General features: G+C 39.5%; 1 protein-coding gene across 5 annotated transcripts in view; it reads left to right on the top strand.

Annotated features, from left to right (window-relative positions):
- si:cabz01090165.1 (uncharacterized protein LOC100333421 homolog) overlaps positions 1 to 19,428 on the top strand; it is a 305,072-nt gene that overhangs the window by 227,474 nt on the left and 58,170 nt on the right. For 4 of the 5 annotated variants that reach the window (XM_036215075.1, XM_024276868.2, XM_024276863.2 and 1 more), the window contains one exon: positions 5,700 to 5,765. The exons of the other annotated variant lie outside the window; for it this stretch is intronic. The gene's annotated coding sequence lies outside the window, so the exon portion shown is untranslated. The remainder of the gene's footprint in view (positions 1 to 5,699; positions 5,766 to 19,428) is intronic. 5 annotated transcript variants of the gene reach the window in all.

Raw genomic sequence — 19,428 nt, 5'->3', positions numbered from 1 at the left:
GCTCTGCTGTGGTGGTGTTGATGTTTCCTGTGATTCTAATCCGGTCGGGTTCAGCTGCTTTTCCTCGGAGGAACCGGAGAGCTTTGAGTCATCATCCGCGCATCATTCACATGTTTGTGTGTTATTCAACACGGAGACCAAGAGGAAACATGCAGGAGTGGAAGTGGCAGATAGAGCCGATGGGATTTTATCCTGATGGTTGGAGTCGTCACTTTCCTAAAGACGAGTCTATAAGTGGATGTTTGAGAGCCGTTTCCTGTGAATCTGACTGACGCTGGGATCATGGGAGTCCCGTTTGGTTCTGTTTCAGTCAGATGAGCATCAGTGGCTGTGGAGCTGAGGGAGAGCGGCTGACCTCTGATCAGAATGTCACCAGTTCAGTTCCCGCCTTTCTTTCTCATGTGTGCTTGGATAAGACTGAACCCCACTTTAATAGGCAATGACATATAGAGGCTAGTTGCTATGCTAGCTTGTTGCGTACGCAAAGTTGGACGCCATATTGGATAGGTCAAGATGTCTGTTTAACTGCTGTTCTACAACTAGGGGTGTAATGTAACAAAACTCACGGTTTTAGGGTCACGGTTCAGATCATTCTCCGACCAGTACAAAGTAAAAAAAAAACAAGAAGATAAAAGCATAAATTACTTTTTTGAAAATCTTTAAAACATATATTAGAGAAACATTTATAAAGTACTTCAAAGCATAAATATTCACTCACACCCTTGAACTTTGATCATAAACATGTAAAAACATGTAGTTTCTGGTTAAATTTACATGTCTGGAGACCAAATCTACAAAAACTGAGAGAAAAGAATGATGAATATTATATTGTTCCAAATTAAATCTTAAATCCATCCATCTTCTTGACCGCTTCTTCCCTTTCGGGGTCGCGGGGGTGCCGGAGCCTATCCCGGCTGCTGAAGGGCGAAGGCGGGGTTTAGCCTGGACAGGTCTCCAGTCTGTCTCAGGGCCTCAATCACACACATTCACTCTCACATCCACACCTAGGGGCAATGTAGAGTCACCAATGAACCTATGAAGCATGTTTTTGGACGGTGGGAGGAAGCCGGAGTCCCCGGTGAAAACCCACGCATGCACGGGGAGAACATGCAAACTCCACACAGAAAGGTCCCAGCTTCAGAAGAAACCGTTTCCCCCACAGAGGCCGAGGAGTCGGTTATGAGGTTCAGAGGCAGGTCCAGGGACAGAGGGAGGGGGGGCGGTCAGACCGACACTTCCTGTTCTGATGGCGCTCTGCTGCATTTGACAGAATCCAGGTTCTGGGATTCGAACCGGGGCCTTCTCGCTGTGAGGCAAGGGCGCTAACCACTGCGCCACCGTGCAGCCCAAATCTTAAATGGAAAAAGTAAAAATTAAACTTTCATTATTTTTTGGTATTAATTGTAGTATTGAAACTATTCGTAGTACATGTCCAGATGAGGCACTGCCATTCCCACTTTCCCCGGTGATTTTTGATCCTTTCGGCTTGCCGTACTGCCCGGTCCCCGTTACAGGGTAGCTGCCCTGAATCCAGACACGGAGACGTGCACTGATGCGTTTCAGCTCTTCAAAGTAAATAGATAAGCTCCTCCCACACGCGGCGGGAGCTTCGGATTAACAGACTTTTGAATAAGAGCCAAGCAGCAAATTTGACTCGTTAAACAACGATGTTTACAGTGCGTGAATTTGACGCTAACTGCATTCAGTGTGAACAGACGATTGATTCTAATAATGCAAAATCTAAAACACACGTTAGGTCGCGGGCTGAACAAGACAAATATTTATTGAACACTAAAACTACATTTGTAAAACTGTAAAAATGTTTTTAACATAATTATAAATAATAAAAGGGCAGGATATTATTCCAGAAAAAAGCAACGTAAACTCTAAATAATTCTCAATATTTTACTTTACTTGAAATATATATATTTAGTTAGACATATAGTAAGCGTTAAAAGAAAAAATATAGGGTCAAATCAGGATCAGATTACAGTGAATAAAAACACGATTGAAAATTAGAAAAAACATTTACAACAAATTTGGAAAAAAAAGACAATTTGAAACTTAAAAAAATAAAAAAAATCTCCCACGTGAAATTAGGATCAGCTCCGCAGCAAAAACTCGAAAACTCTGAATTAAAGCTGAAAACAGAGAACTGAAAGAAAAGAAGGAGAAACGGAAAAAAGGAAAGTTGAAAGTACAAAGAAATATTTATCTTTTTCATTGGTAACAGTTTTCGGGGGGTTTTTATTCAAGTTTCAAATTTACTTTTCGTTTTAAATTTACAATATGTCTTTCAAGTTTTGAATATTATTTTTTACAAATGTTCAATTTTATTTTTTAGAATTCCTTCAAGCATAAAATATGTATTTTCGAGTTTAAAACTTTATTTCCATTTTTTTTCTAGTTTACAATCTTGTTTTTCTCTCACTTTAAGCTGATCCTAAAAAGAAACACTCACATTTTTCTTTATTTTTACATAATTTTAGATGAAAAATTACACTTATAAATATCCCCCATTTTTATATATCTCCATCAATTATATCCCGGTCACATGTTACCACCGTAAGATAACATCGGGCCTTTGACACGTGATTTAGAGACATAATAAACCTCTGAGGCGTTTTTGTAGGAAGAACCGTCAGAAAAGCCACGCACGCTCGAGGAGAACACAGAAGGAACCAGCTGGGATTTGGACTGCAGGAGACAAGAGTGTGAACCACTACACCACTGCACTCCTATCTGAGATCCGTTCGCAGTGAATGGCTGGAGCAGAGGTTTGGGGCTTCAAGCTCTGATGTAAAAAATTAGATTTTCTCTGAAAGGATGTTGTGAAGAATCCCTCTCTTCCTGACCCGCACGATCCCACAGAAATCACTCCAAACATTCAGGAGATGTGAGAAGAAACGGAGGCGTCATTACATGTCATGACAGGAACTCCCGGGATCTGAACGCTGCTCAATGACCTGCTAACTCACAAACGCCAGATCGTCCTGTTCCAGAACACAGGGCAGAACCAGAACCAGGAGCAGAGTTCTGTTTATTTCTAAATGGTGACTTTTAATCTCATTTCATTGCCAACGACACCAAATGGGTTAATGTCTCGCAGGGAAAAACACAAAGTTAGAGAAAAGCTGCAAACGTGTTGTTTGAATGACTGGAATAAATGAAAACACACATGAACCTCAGAAAAACACAATACAAAATAACTAAAACAAAAGGTTTTTTTTTGGTTCACCGTCTTTACCTTATGTGTCAAGGTCAAGTAATCCCATCCGGCCCTCCAGATCATTTTATTCTATTGTTATTAATGACCCGATGTTATCTTGAGCTCATTTCTAACTTGTATAATTTTGACAAAATACATTTTTATGGAGAGTAAAATATTGAAAGTTATTTAAGGTTTAAGTTGATTTATTCTGGAATAATATTCCTGCCTTTTTATTATTCAGAATTATGTTAAAAAGTTACAGATTTAAAGTTTTAAAATGTCGTTTTAGAGCGTTGAATAAACGTTTATCCTGTTCGACCCGTGACCTCAGGTGTGTTTTGGGCTTTTGGCCTCTTATGTGATTTAGTTCGACACTCCTGCTCAATAGGGAGACACCAGAATTACAGGGATAACGAAACATTAATGAGGATTGTCAGTGTGATTGTTTTGGTTATGGTGGGCCAGATTAACCAGTTAAAGGGGCCGTAAATGACCCCATGCTGTAGTTTATCCCATCCCTGATCCACAAGATCAGGATTACATTCCATTCAAATAAAAGCTTCATTTAACCAGGATGGTCATTGGGCTTTGGGCTGTGCTGTGGTGCAGTGGTTCACTCTCCCACCTCATATTCAGAGGGTTCTGGTTCAAATCCCAGCAGATGATTTCTCCTCGTGCATGTTTGGGTTTTCTGGTTTCCTTGTACCGTCCAGAAACCGGATTAATGAAGTCATTGGTGAGCCTGTCCCACAGGGTGGACCCCCCTGTGGGATAGGCTCCAGTAACCCTATGACCCTGGAAGGTTAATGTTGAATTATAAAGCAGTAATTTAAATGTTTACTGTTTATTTTGGCCCAAAGTTTCTTCCCACAAGTTTTATTTCTGCTTCTTAAACTTTCATTTATTTTTCTTCTTATAAATGAAGAAATTAAAGATTCGGTTCTTTCTGCTGTGCTGAATAAAACAGTAAAACAATCCTCTGACCGTTTTATAGATTTTATAAATGAGTTGATAAAGAAATGAGTAAAAGAGCAGGATAAGTGTTGATATTTTTTATCTTTGATGCCTTTAGCGGTTTGACAGAAGCTCCTGCAGGTTGGAGGGATGGCGTCCACATCCCAGAGTTCATGGCTCCTCGTTGTCATTCATCTGTGGTTGTTCTGTCTTCCTGTCCTGGAAGGAGGAGCTTACATGATCTCAGCCGCTCCATCAGGAGATCAGGCCGACAGCGTCCCTCTGTGTTTGGGCTCCAGAGTCTCAGGGAGGGTCTGCGTTTCTATGGCAACCAGTGAGCTTGTTGAAGAGGCCACACTCCTACTACTAGAAAACTGGTTACACAAAATCTGTCACGGGGACCAGCAGGCTCCACCTACTTTTACTGAGACACCTGATTGGTCAGTTTAGAAATTGAAAGACTGAGTAACAGCTGTTTATTTCTCTGTGAAAGTCTTTGAGGTTTTGGATTCGTGGAGCCAGCAGCCACTTCCTGTTAGCTAGATGACCTGAGGACTCATCGATTGCATTTGAAATTGTAAAGTTTTATTTTTGTCCTGTCCTTTTTAAAGAAATGTTAATATTAAATAATGATGGGGGGGGGGAGGGTCACCAGTCCAGTTCTCTACAGTCGATGTCTAAAACCCAAACTATCCGTGGCTACATTATTATTCTTGTGCTTTGTGTCCTAAATAAGATTAAATTCCTCTGTGTTTTTCTTTTTTTGTTTGTTTTTGAGGTTTTGTTTGATTAAAGCGGAACAGTTTTCCTAAAATTTTTGGGAGAAAGTGAAGCCCCAGTCTAGATCCCTGTGGAACACCAGAAGTAACCAAATGATGTTTTCTTTGACCCCAGCATGAATAAATGCTCTTTTCATGAAGTTTAATGAGAAATTGTAAATAAAGAAAGAATATCTTGAACCCTTTAATAGTTTCATACTGAAGTTGTGTTTAGTTGAGCTGCAGATGATGTCAGAGACGCTTCTCTTCCTCTGGATGTTCTCCCAAATGAGCCTCTGTTGGAACTGTACGATCCACTTCAGTGTGACAGCGCCCGTGTGAAGGCAGACAAAGGGGGTGGGGCCTACATCCCAGTGTGTTCATGACATGATGCTGTTGGATCTGCTAACGACGTTTAGCTTCTGGTTTCTGACCCACACGAGAGGGCTGATAATTAAATGGATTAAACGGCTCCTGAAATCATGCAAACATATAGAATCATTATTCCGGCTCATATAGGGAGAGAGAAGACGGAACGGATCCATAACCATACCGAGGTCTAATTAAGCCCTCTGGCTCAGGCCTCATTAAATGGCTGATGTGCCGGCCCCATATGAACTGTGGGTAATGGAGCAAACAAATCGCAGCTCTGAGCTGCTTTAAGCTCACTGATACGTTTGTTTGAACTGAACCTCTGCGACTGGATTCGGACCGTCTGGATCAGCGTTTCTGGGATCTCTGAGGTTCATGTTGACTGAAGAGCTCTTCTCTTCCAGGTGCTGCAGATCAGATCCAGTCTGATCCGGACTCGTCCCCCAGAGAGAGGAGCCCTGACGGATCAGGTAGGACCCTTCCTCCTGAATCTGCATCCTGAGCTGCTTTGTTTAAACATGCGATTCCGAGGAAATCCTTGTAAAGCCGCCCGTCCGTCTGCAGATATAATAACCTAAAAGACAGTAAAAAAAAGGTAAAACACAATGAAAGACAAAGGGCCTCGCCTTCAACATGCGTGTGGTCTATAGGATTCCTGTCAGTTTGGGACTCACAGCCAATGAGAGAGTTAGTAGAGTAATCCAGGTGTGTAATCCAGGTGTGTAATCCTGTGTAATTCTGAGCTATGAGAAATCATGTTTTGACCTTGCAGATGATTATTTATATGGAAGTAGCTGTAATATTCTTAATTTATTACATTTTTTTAACATGTGCAACTGAAAGAGGGGCTACCAATTTATTAGTGTAAATAAAGCTTAGTAGTAAATGTTTGTTTCTTCTTGATTATTCTGCTCTTAGTCATCATTCCTGCTGCAGTGTAAAACGATGAAAAAGAGTGTTGGATTCACCAGCTACAGAAGGTTTCAGTCCGATCTGCTCCAAAACCTGCTCAGGTGAACCTGATCTGACCTCAGACCAGCGGTCCACATTACTGCCCTTAACTCTCCATGTTGACCGTTCTGTAATCCGGCGCTAATCCCCGCGTTCCTCCGTGCTGAGTAAACGACACAGTTCCCACAATGCCTTTCTGCTTTTCAAGGACGCTCATTAATCAAACATGAATCTCACAACAGCGTGGATGTGGGACGTCCAGGTGATGTAAAAATAAATCCAGGTAGAGAGGCTGTGAAACCAAACAGAGTCTGAACTGTTTCTCCTGAACTTTAGACGATTCGTTGAGGATAAAAATCTCTCCTGTGATGGAAAGATACGACCTCAGTCTCTGACACGACCGGATCAATGTTTTAAAAATAAATGTGTCGAATTATTTTGAAAAAAGCTAAATTTATAACCGTTAGAGGTCCTGACAGGGAACTAAAGCCACAGTTTAAGTCATTTATTTATAAATACCATTTTTGAAAACTATGATGGAGTAGAGCGGGGATGTTAAACTCAAAGGAACAGGGGGCCAAAATCCAAAACACACCTGAGGTCACGGATCCAACAGCATAAAACATTATTGAACACTCTAAAACTACATTTTTAAAACTTTAAAACTGTAACTTTTTAACATAATTATGAACTAGATATATAGCATTACCTGTGATAATGTTAGTGTGAATGCTGAAGCTGAATTTATCTGCTGAAGATGCTGAAATTGATAGCTAGCTAAAATATTATCTAAATGGCAAATTAACCTAAAAAACAAAACAAAAAGAAAAACTTAGGTTAGCCACAACAGCTAGCATGTAGCTGAAATATTAGCTAAACTCCAAAATAGCCTAAACAATCTTAGTAAATGCCAAAATATTCCTAAAAGCTAGCAGAATGCCATTTTTCAAACAGTGTTTCAAACAAATATTATTCCAGAATAAATTAACTTAAACCCTAAATAACTTTCAATATTTTACTCTCCATAAAAATATATTTAGTCAAAATTATACAAGTTAGAAATGAGCGTAAGATAACATCGGGTCATTAATAACAATAGAATAAAATGATCTGGAGGGCCGGATCCGGCCCCCGGGCCTCGACTTTGACATATGTGGAGTATAATTCTATTTTGAGCTGCCAGCAGGTTCAGAATTTATTTGTCATTTAAAATCTCGAAATGGTTATTCCATGACTTGTAAATGTATCTCTTTTCCCTCGTAAGTTTACCGCTTTTCTCTCCTAAATTTCCGAGAAGAGATTTGAAGTTATAATTTAACAAAAAAAAAAATGAATTTTTTGTTTGTAAACTGGTTCTAATACTCTGTCATAGTATTCGCACAAAAGAAACGTTTCAAGAAAATGATTGAAATTCCTTCTTTCTGAATGTGCAGCAGAAGTTTGTTCCACTATCAGGACCTGGAAAGTCCTTGAAAGTTTTTATCCCGATCGATCTGACGTCACAAATGCTGACAGACATCAAACATTAAGACCTTTAAAAACATTTTAAATAATCCTGATACTGAACCACACGGACAGAATCTGATCGTTTTTTCTCTTAAACTTTGATGATTTTCTGTTACAGATCAAAAGTTTAGTATTATTGTCTTTATTTAGCTACGCTGGGTTTGACGGATTTGCTCTGAAACGTCACTTAAATTTGGTTTTCTTCTTCTTGATTAGACATTTTTTGCTCTTGCAACTTATACTCTGGAAATCCGGTGTTCCTTTACGTGGCAGGAGTCCGATTTTTGCTCAGACTTACAGGAAAAGTGCAGTTTTGTGAACGTTTCTGGTCCTTCGGTCTATGACGGCTCTGTGACAGAAGTAAGATTAAACACATTATCAAGTTTGGCCTGTTTTCAGTAAAATCTGAACTCTGACTCTTAAAGGTTTTAAATTCGTCTTCCGAAGCAGCACAAAGACGTAGCTGCAGCTCTTCGGTTTTCTTGTCATTTAAATGAAAAAACTTTATTTTATGACATTTCAAAATCATTCAACATGTTTTTCCTCAACATGTTTTTCTTTAGAACAAAGTAAACATTGTGAGTGTTGTCAGTCCTGCGTCTGTTGGGTCCGTCCCGTAGACAGAGGTGTTTGTTTGGTCCTGTCAGCCTGTGATTAATGGGGTGGGGGGTTCAATGCTGCGGGACTCCAGCTGTCCGCCGTCCAGCCCCGCCGCTCCGCCGACCTTCCCGACGCAGCCATACGTGCTCCGGCTTTTGTTCCTGCTGCGCCGCACAGATGTACGTTGTTTTAGTATGGACACACGTGCACACACGTGCACACACGTGCACACCCGGGGACATATGGACGAGCAGGTAAACAGATCATGGAAATTTCCATGACATGATGGTTTCTGACCTGCTGAAGGTTTGATCAGGACAGTGGAAGGTCTGATGAGAGCTGGACAAAAACAGTCGAACCTTTCTCTGAAATCATGTTTTCTTCCATTTAGTCATATTTTTACTTAAACTAAATAGAAATCAGTTTCACCAAAAAAAGAAATCCACTCATCAGAGTGAAACTGAGGGAAATCATCTGTTGCAATGCTGGAGTAGAGCCAAACCATAATGTCTCCATCCTAAATTTGAAAGTGTTGAAAATGTGAAATGCTGCAGTTTTCCTGGAGACCACTAGGGGCTGGTTGCACATTTCCGATGCAAATAAGCCCAACTGAAGATGGGTTTTTATTCTAAAATGTTCTATTCTCTATTCCGGTACATAGAGGACTTGATGACATATAATAACTCCAGCCGGGCACAAATCGCAGTTAGTCATTTCTCCACCGTTTTTAAATGTTCGTCAGAGTTTTAGGAAGGACGGCCCCCAAACATCGTTACCAAATTCAAGTCCGAATGGTCGAGGTTTAAGTGATTTAATTTAGGATGTCTTTGATTCAGTTTTGTTTGTAGGGCTGGTATCAGCAATAGTTTCCAGAATTGATTTGATTCAGATTTTTTTTTTCGATTATTTCAATCTACTCAATTCAATTTGATTCAGTTTTGAGTTTTTAGACTTTACAGACAGTTTTTCAGTTTGGCCACTAGGTGGCGATTACGTCTTATTCTAGAATCAGAAATTATGATTAAAAACAGTGCTTTACACCACAAATGGTTACTTTAAAAATATTTCCTTTAAAGAGTTTTGAAAATTCATAAAAAGATGTTTAAGTTTATTTTTAGTCAGAATGTATGTTTAGGTTGACGTTAGCATTAGCCGTCCTATGGGAAATCCCAATACACGTTAGCATCAAGCTAGCAGACTTTAGTTTTATGTGCTAGATCGATCTCTACTTTTACAGATCGATTATTGATCTATTAATTAAAGATCAATTCAGATCGATTTTATCAACACTACTGAAAATCTTAAACTTTTATTGAATCGTTCAGCTTTTGTCCTTCATTAGTTCCTGGGATTGAAACAAGACTAAATCAAATGACAGAGGGATAAGGAATATTCTTTCCATGAAACTCGTTTTGACAGGTGCCCCGCCCCTCAAGATGATGCAACAGTTTAATATATAAATAAAGGGTGTATAAGGTCAAAGGTCACCTGTCAAAATGAGTTTGATGGATAGTATATTCCTGATCTCTCTAAGGAGGTCGGCATCTGAAACTAAGAACTGTTTTTCACTAAAGAGAAAGTTTAGGTCGACTCAAATAAGGAAAAAAGTGAATTTTTGTTGGTGCTGAACGCTCACAACTTTGTTCAACTTCACTACACACTACACACTAATTGACTATTAAATTAGTTGTCGACTATTTTAATAGTTGATTAGTCGACTAATCGTGGCAGCCCCAGAATGTGACTGAGGCTTTAACTACTGTCTCATGTTTTTTATCGTCTCTTTTGTTAATCTAACGTATATTTTTGAAGAAGGTTTACTCTGATTTTGGTTCATTTGAATTGATTATTTAGCCCCTTAAACATTTGTCTGCAGCTTTTAGGCTGAAATCAGTTCTTACAAATAGTATCTTATTGCTCAGGTTTAACTGGAGCAAAATGTTCATTTCTGTCAGACATTCTGGTCATTAATTCTGGTGATTAATGCAGATTTGTCACCAGACTGGGAGAGCGTTCACACAGAAACTCTATTTCATTCTGAACCAACCTCACCTGAAGGGAAATCCTCCACATATGTTCTGGCTCTTTATACCTTTGGACACATTAGAGCACATGTGTCAAAGTCAAGGCCCGGGGGCCGGATCCGGCCCTCCAGGTAATTCTATCCGGCCCTCCAGATCATTTAATTTTATTGTTATTAATGACCCGATGTTATCTTGTACTCATTTCTAACTTGTATAATTTTGACAAAATATAATTTTATGAAGAGTAAAATACTGAAAGTTATTTAAGGTTTAAGTTGATTTATTCTGGACTAATATTCCTGCCTTTTTATTATTCAGAATTATGTTAAAAAGTTACAGTTTTAAAGTTTAAAAATGGGCATTCTGTTAGCTTTTTGGACTATTTCAGCATTTACTAAGATTTCTTTTAAGCTACTGGTATTTTGGAGTTTAGCTAATATTTCAGCTACATGCTAACTGTTTTGACTAACCTAATTTCTTAAATGTTTTTTTTTTTTGTTTTTTGGGATAATTTTGCATTTTAGCTAATATTTTAGCTGGTTATCAGCTTCAGCATTTTCAGCTTTTAGCTTCAGTGTTTTTAGCTATCAATTTCAGCATCTTCAGCGGCAAAATTCAGCTTCCAGCATTCACACTAGAATTATCACAGGTAATGCTATATATCTAGTTCATAATTGTTTTAAAAAGTTACGGTTTAAAGTTTTGTTTTAAGTAGAGCTGTCAGGCGATTAAAATTTTTAATCGCGATTAATCGCATTTTGTCCTGAGTTAACTCGCGATTAGTCGCAAATTGATATGTGGCCTTTTTTTAAGAAAAAAATTGGAATTTAACAGTATAACAGTTTAACAATTTAACAATTTAAGAGTTCTTCATTAATTATGAAGACAAGAATGGCAAAATTAATAGTTTTCATCAGAAATACTTTATTTTATAACATTGTATTGAGATAAACTTTCTTAACAATAAAAGGCTGTAACATAAAATGCCTAACAAAAGCCCAAGTGCAAGTGAAGGGCATTTTAAATTCAAAACTTCAATCAACGTTCAGTAAAATAAAATAAAAAACATCAAAAATAACATTTCCATAACACTTTCATGTTCATTTTTTGTCAGGACCAAATCTTTTCCTCCTCTGCTGAACTACAGTAATAAATGAAATAGAGATTTATCATTTCCAATTAACTTTTGTTTTTTAAAACATTAAAGACTGAGAAAAGCGGGATACTCTGTGGATAGTTTGACAGTCTGTTCCTGCCGCCGCGTTCTCTGGCTGCAGCTCGATGCAGCGACGTGTCCAGCCTCACGCCATGAATATGCCGGCAGACAGACCGCTATGCTGGGGCTGGATCACGCTTAAACCTCCAGAACATTTAAAACGTCCCCCGGTGCGCTTGCTGTTCGGAACGTCGGGGGTCCGCAGCTCTCGGGACGCGGCACCGGACGCGAGCCGGTACCACCAGACGTGGTACTGGACGCGAACCGGAGCCGGGTTAGGGTGCAGGAGCTCTCCAGGTCCTAGCGCCGGTTTTAGCTCGCAGCTCGGAGGTTGGAGACCAGCCCGTCATCTAGTGAGAGCAGCCGGTGAGTTAAAGGGCGAGACGCCCGCGCGCGTGGTATGGAAAGGCACGTATGAGAAAGTCCGCGATTAATGCGTCACAAAAATTGTCGCCGTCAAGCACGTGTCAGATTAATGCGTTTTTAACGCGACAAATCTGACAGCCCTAGTTTTAAGTGTTCAATAAATGTTTATCCTGTTCGGCCCGTGAACTGAGGTGAGTTTTAGATTTTGGTCCCTTCTACGATTGAGTTTGACACTCCTGTGTTAGAGCTTTAAGATCCGTCTAAAGTTGGATTCAGATCCAACAACAACTCTGTTTCTTTGTCACATTCACTGAACAGTCTGTTCTTCCTCTCTGGGCTGCGTACCATCGAGAATGCAACACGCCAACCATTGAGCTGGATGTGAAGGTCGGCGCTTTTCACTGCTCATTCATAGCAGAAACAATGAGCGGGACTTAAAGTCAGAAGCGCCGTAACCATGGTGACAAAGTCACCAAGGAAACCGCAGAACGTAACGACACGAACAATTATCACTTCAAGGTCAACATGCGTTCCCCACATCGTTCCCTCATGGTCCAAACCTGTTCTGTTCCGTCTGCTCGCCGTGGGAGTCTTAGGCACAAACGTCTCCACAGAAGAGGTAAAAACTGAAACCTGAAACCTCTCCAGCTTCCCAGGAAGTAACACAGACACCGTTTAATAGAAATGATTGTTTTTGGATGAGTTGGAGTGAAATTCAGTTTCAGGAGATCCTCTGGTTCGTGGAGAACAGAAGGCGTTCTGCTTCGGTGCAGCATTGATCCGAGGGGCCCGGGCCCACGGCGGTACCGCCTTACTCAGCACGCGTCTTTGACAAAGAGCCTCAGACGTGTTTACATTGCAGCAGCTCCTTGTTTAATAGCAGGGCTCATTGTGCCTGTATCAGTGATGAATGGCCTCATCCATGCCGTTATTAAAAGCCTGCGTGTCCCGCTGTGATGAAGAGGCTCGTGGTTGGACATTTGTGCTGCTCTTTCCATTTTCCACACAATGTCTTCCTCTGTGTTTGGTCATCTGCTGACAGCAGCGTTCTTAATCGTGAGTCCACACAAAGGAAGGACTCACCTGTACACGTCTGGTTCTGTCGTCAGATTTTCTTACATTTTCTGTACTTTTGATTTTAGATTATTGGCTGTTTTCCACTTTGCTCTGCTCTTTCTGCTGATTGGCTGACTCAGGTGTCTCCTTCATCTGACGGGTTCAACATACCTGTGACTTTTCAACCGTTAACAGGATAATTCCAGTAGATTCTGAAGGAGAAAAGAGTCGCTTCTCTCCTTCAGAATCTACTGGAATTATGGTGTTAACACTTACAAAATGACAGTAAATCAAAGAACAGAAACACTGGAGCTCTGGTGCTGAAGGGGTTAATAATAAAAAATAATAGATAATAAAAAAAAATCAACTTGATACAAACCTGAACAACATAAAAGCTAAAACATTACATCCAAGACACTAAAGGTTCTGATAAAGAGCTAAAACTCCAACCAGAACATATGGTCTGAATCTTATGGTCAAAGTATTTTGGTTCTGGTATGGATCAAGACCTAGAGTTTGAAACCCCTGGTTTAGAGTTTTTGTTATTGTCTAAATTATTTGGTTATACCAACACTTTGGTTAAATCTAAAATATTTTGTTAAAGTCTAGAATACTCAGTTATTATCCGAATGATCCACGATGGTCTAAAGTCATTGGTTATTGTCTAAATTATTAGGTTATAGTCTAAAATATTCAGGGATGGTCTAGATTCTGTGGTTATGGTCTGGATTATATGGTAGAAAGTGGTTTAGGTTGCCTCTAAACTCTTTGGTTATGGTCTAAGTTTTTGGATTACATACTAGAGCAGGGGTGTCCAAAGTCGGTCCTCGAGGGCCGGCCTCCTGCTGGATTTTCAGAAACCCTGCCTTATCTGCAGTTGATTACCTGGATCAGGTGTGTTTGGCTAATAAAGAGCTCCAATTGCAGGTAGGGAAACATGTTGGACACCAGCCCTCAAGGCCTGGATTTGGACACTCCTGTTCTTGATTCTCCGGTCATTGTCTAGATCAGAGATAGGCAACTCCAGGCCTCGAGGGCTGCTGTGTCTGCATGATTTCCAGATATCCAAGCTCTAGACTGATCACCTGGTTCAGGTGTGTCCATCCGATTAGACCAACCCAGAGCAGAGTGTGTGGGAAAACATGCAGGAATGCGGCCCTCGAGGCCTGGAATTGCCCATCCTTGGTCTGGATTATTGTGTTTTAGCATAAACTCTTCGGTTAAAGTCCACATTATCTCGTTATGGTCTAGACATTTCAGTTATGGTCTGATTTCTATGGCAGAATGTGGTTTAGGTTGCCTCTAAATTCTTTGGTTATGGTTCAGATTTAATTTGTTATGGTCAAAATCTTTGGATTAAAGTCTAGTTCTGGTGTAAACTCTTTGGTTACAGTCCAGACTCGGTTGGTTATGGTTTAAATTATGTTGTAAATTCTCCAGTTATAGTCCAGATTATTTAAAAGTTCAGTGTCCACGTGCTTGCATGGTTTCTCTATTGTTTCTGCTCATAAAAAGTGAACCTACAGCTGAGACCTTCCTGACTGGTGAACCTCCAGAACAGGTATTGAGTGTGTTCATGCACAGCTGCACAAATCTGAGGTTTGCAGAGGCGTTGAGGGCTCTTCATCCTTCACTGACCTTTCCTTCACCCCGCATGCTCAGCAGCCAGTCCTCCTCGGTGACCCACTTCATTTTTCTGAAACCTAATTAGGCCAGCAGAGGAATAAAGGTTTCAGACAAAGCTCACAACAATATGCAAAGACCCTGAGAGTGGGGCTGTGAGAGCGTGTACAGGCAAGCCAAAGTTCTGACTAATTACCTCTGAGCGCTTAAGCCCACACACGCGCTGATGCCCACACCCAAGGAGACTCGTTTGACTAATCCAACTCTGAAAGAGTCAAACATTATCTCAACTGTTGAAAAATGTCACATTTTGAGTCAGTGACGGAAAACTGAATCACCAGTCTGCAGTTTTTTGAAACTTTAAAACAAAAAGAAATATATGTACTCATTCGTGCATGATGACTTCAATATTTTTTTCTTTTTGTATAGCAAAAATAATATTTTACTTTGAGTTTCGAGATGTAATTGCTGCCTAAAACCAACTGTAGCTCTCAAAACCCAAATTTGTTGAGTAACTTAAGTAACAAACAAAGATCTTCTATGAAAACATTGAAACTCTGTTGTTGAAAACAAAAATAAAGACTTATATTCAGGTCGTCTGGAATATTTATTTTAAAGACATTGAAGTTCATTATATGAATCCACACCAATAAGAGTCTGAATCGTTCTCCTTGCTCTTCTCTTCAGTATAAACTCCACATTTCCTCCAAACTTCAGTTTCTCCTTTTTAAATGTTCAGTGTAAAAGTTAGATTTTGAAAACTTTCAATCCTCCAACCAAAACTTCTCCAAACCTGCTTTGACTCGACCTTCATTAATCAGTCAAATATTCGATCCGGTTCAGTTTCTTCACCTTGAACTCGGTCCAGATGAAAGTGCAGCTTTTGCTCCAGAGCTGCACCGCGCTGTCAGCCAAGGACCTTCCGCTCATTTCCTGCATGCTGGATGCAGAGAATGCTGAGAACCTGCACAGAAACACTGCAGAGGAACACAGACACACTCTCCTCATTAGACTCCCCCTCCCAAGTGCACAAAGCAATTACAGTTGTGCACTAAACACAGAGTGCTGGGAGGATGATGAATGGAGCATAATGGAGTTTACAGAGTGTGTGTGTGAAGGTCTTCCATTAATTCCAGGTGTGCTTTGATTTCAGCCTCTGCAGTGTATGATTAGATACTTTTGTAAAAATCCATCAGGCCTTTATGATGGCAGTAAACAATGCAGCTGATGGACCACACTCTGCCAGCCCAGACTCGCAGGTCTATGCGCTCTTTTCAGTGTCTGTAATCAGCTCAGGGTCGCCACATTTAGACGCTTATCTGGAAAAAAAAGTCATTTTTATTGTCATTATTGTCTCTTTTCTTTCTTTGGGTTAATCTGAGGTGTTCCACAGGAACTGTTACCTGTTTCACAGGTTAGAAAGACAAAGATTTCATTATTCCCAACCAATTTCCTCTATGGAGGACCGGAGGGGTTCTTCCTTTTTCAGTCTTGGGGAAGCAAGAAGAAGAATGTCCCGTGGTTCACTGGTTAACAGGAGCTCCACACAAGCTAGAGGTGGAGGAAAACTCCAAAAAACAGAATCCAGACATCTGCAGCCTGGTTCTTCTGAGCCTTAGTCACACCCACACAGGGGGTTGGGTTGTTTAAGGGGTTAACCTGTACAAGAGGTTGACCCGTAAAGAAGACTGACCTGCACAAGGGGCTGACCCATACAGAGGATTGACCCGTACAGAGGATTGACCCGTACGAGGATTGACCCGTACGAGGATTGACCCATACAGAGCCCGTACAGAGGGTTGACCCGTACAAAGGGTTGACCCGTAAAGAGGACTGACCTGCACAAGGGGCTGACCCATACAGAGGATTGACCCATACAGAGGATTGACTCGTACAGAGGATTGACCCGTACAGAGGATTGACCCGTACAGAGGATTGACCCGTACGAGGATTGACCCGTACAGAGGATTGACCCGTACAGAGGATTGACTCGTACAGAGGATTGGCCCGTACGAGGATTGACCCGTACAGAGGATTGACCCATACACCATACAGAGGATTGACCTGTACAGAGGATTGACTCGTACAAGGGGTTGACCCGTACGAGGATTGACTCGTACAAGGGGTTGACCCATACAGAGGATTGACCCGTACGAGGATTGACCCATACAGAGGATTGACCCGTACAAGGGGTTTGCTCAAAAAAGGCGTCAACCAGTATAGAAGGTTGACACATATTAGGAGTTGACTTGGCACGTATAGATTGTTGACTCGTACAGAGGGTTGGTCCGTCCAGAGGATTTTAATTGTATGGGTGCTGTCAGTTTTAGGGTTGTCCGGGTCCGTCTGGGGTCGTAACGAGGCGCGGACGTCCTCACAAACTACTCTGATCGAGAACTGACGGGCTTCCTGCACAGTTTGAAGGATTTGTGCGACTAGCAAACTTGAAAAATCCAAACGACTCACCTGTGTCTCACCTGCTTCCCCGTCTTTCCCTCACCTGCTGTTTACTATGACCTGCAGCATACCTGTAGAAAAATATCTCTGAACCTTTAGCTCCATGTTTCTTCCGCAGCACGTCGTAAACTTCAGTCCAAAGAAGTTTCTGAGGCTTCAGAAGGAAATGCAGCAAACAGCTTTTCAAGTGAACCTTGAAGTTAATGGAAATGATTTAATCCGACGTTTGACCTGCTTCAGGTAGATTTTTGTTTATACCAGAACTAAACATAGAAATAAAATAGATCGCATCGGTTGGTTTCTTATCAAGCTTTATCTTTATTTAGTGACTGACTCTTTGCAAAGCGGGAATCTGTTGTTAGTGCTGATCGCAGGACTGTGGAGGTTCATCAGGACTAAACCACATCTTCATCTTCAGCGGGCGACTTGAGGATTATTAATCTCCACCAAACATCTCCAGGAGGAAACGTGAGAAACCAGAACCGTTTCCACCAGAAAAGCTGCTGATTAAAAGAAGCCGCTAAAGCTTTTAATGGTCAGACATGATAAACTAAAGAATGGAAACAAACTCAGCAGGACAAATATGGAGTCAGAGGTTCTGCTGCTGTGGAGACGATTCGTGGAGAAATGTTTCTGTTCCAGAGAGATTCTGCAAACATGACAGTTTTACAGCAGATGAAGATCGACATAAAAACATTTCCTATGTGATCTACCAACCAGACATTATTCTACCAAAAATAATGAAAATAATGCAAATTAAGCAGCAAATCACTCAGCTCAATAATATTCTAATGAGGAAGACAATTAAAAAAGTTAAATTAAAAATAAAAAAGAGCATTACATTTAGGAAATCAAAGTGAAATTCCAGAGACTAAAACCTCCTTCTAAAAAAAGAAATGCAAAAGATAAAAATGAAATGAAACAAAATAAAATAAAAATGAATAAAAATGAAATAACATAAAATAAAACAAAACGACATGAAATGAAATAAAATAAATAAAAAATGAAAAAAAATAAAATAAAATATTAGGAAATAAAATGAAATAAAATATTAAGAAATTAAATAAATGAAAATACAATGAAACAAAATGAAATGAAAACAAATATAAAAAATAAAATTAAATCAAATATGAAAAATAAAATAAATTAAAGTGAAATAAGATGAAATAAAATAAAATAGAACAACATTAAAAGAAATGAAAAAACAATTAAGAGAAAAATTAATTACAAAAATGAAACAACATGAAATGAAATGAAATTAATACAAAACTGAATTGAAATAAAAATTAAATTGAATTAAATTAAACAAATAAATGTATGTTTTAGACAGTAAAAGTATTTCCAGAAATCAGAAAGGAAATGTTACAGACAAAACACAGAAAGAAACCAGAAAAAGTCAGTACTGTGGACGTCACTGATTGGATGGTGATGTTTGTTTATGTTCTGACAAAAGTTAAATCTCTAAGCTTCTGGCCACGCCCACTGCAAACGTTTAATGATCGGTTAAATAATTATTCACCCCAGTTTGGTTAAAAATCTGGTTTAGTTCTTTAAACTCAAATGTCATCATCCAATCACTGATGTCCCATAATACCTACCTTTTCCAGATTCTCATTGTGCTTCGTTTCAATTTCTCAATTGGATGTTTTCAAATTACTTTTGTTTAATAACATATTTTTTTATTTAAATGTAATGTTTTTTTTCTTGGTTTTTAAATTGTTGTATTTTTTATTAGTTTTTTCTTTGCATGAATTGCTGATATGATTTTAACCTCTGGGCCAGCGTAGAATTTTATAAAAACAGTATATCAACTTTAAGGGATGGCACAAGAACAAGGGAGAGAAATACACAAAACAAACCAAAAGAAAATTAATTTATTCATTTATGGAATAATGTCAAAAAGGAAACATTTGCCTGAAATTCTTACATCAAAAAATAAATAAAAAATCAATACATTTGGTGTTTTAGAAACAAATTTTAATTATGATAAAAACTAACAAACTACAAATAGTTAAAGTACAGTATATATAAACATGAACACTTGTATCGCTTAAACAGCCCAACAAAGACAAACAATCAATACAATTATTTTTTTTAATTTATTATTGCCTTAGGTGAGTAACAAATACAATCAATGTTACTGAAAATATGTAAGAATGTGCACAAAACAAGGAAAATAGAAAACAGGAACCCAGCAGTCGGGCTACCTGAGGACTGAAGCGGTTTTTGTGCACAAACATGACAAGAATGCCGTCGATAAAAGAGTTTATGGATCCTGTTTTGTGGTTGGATCCTTTTCTGCAGCAGAACATCACGTTTGTACGAACACAGTCA

The sequence above is a fragment of the Oryzias melastigma genome, linkage group LG13 (genome assembly GCF_002922805.2).
Source record: "Oryzias melastigma strain HK-1 linkage group LG13, ASM292280v2, whole genome shotgun sequence".
Classification (NCBI taxonomy): domain Eukaryota; kingdom Metazoa; phylum Chordata; class Actinopteri; order Beloniformes; family Adrianichthyidae; genus Oryzias; species Oryzias melastigma.
The sequence above is the reverse complement of the archived record's forward strand: the minus strand, read 5'-3'. Positions and strand labels throughout refer to the sequence as shown.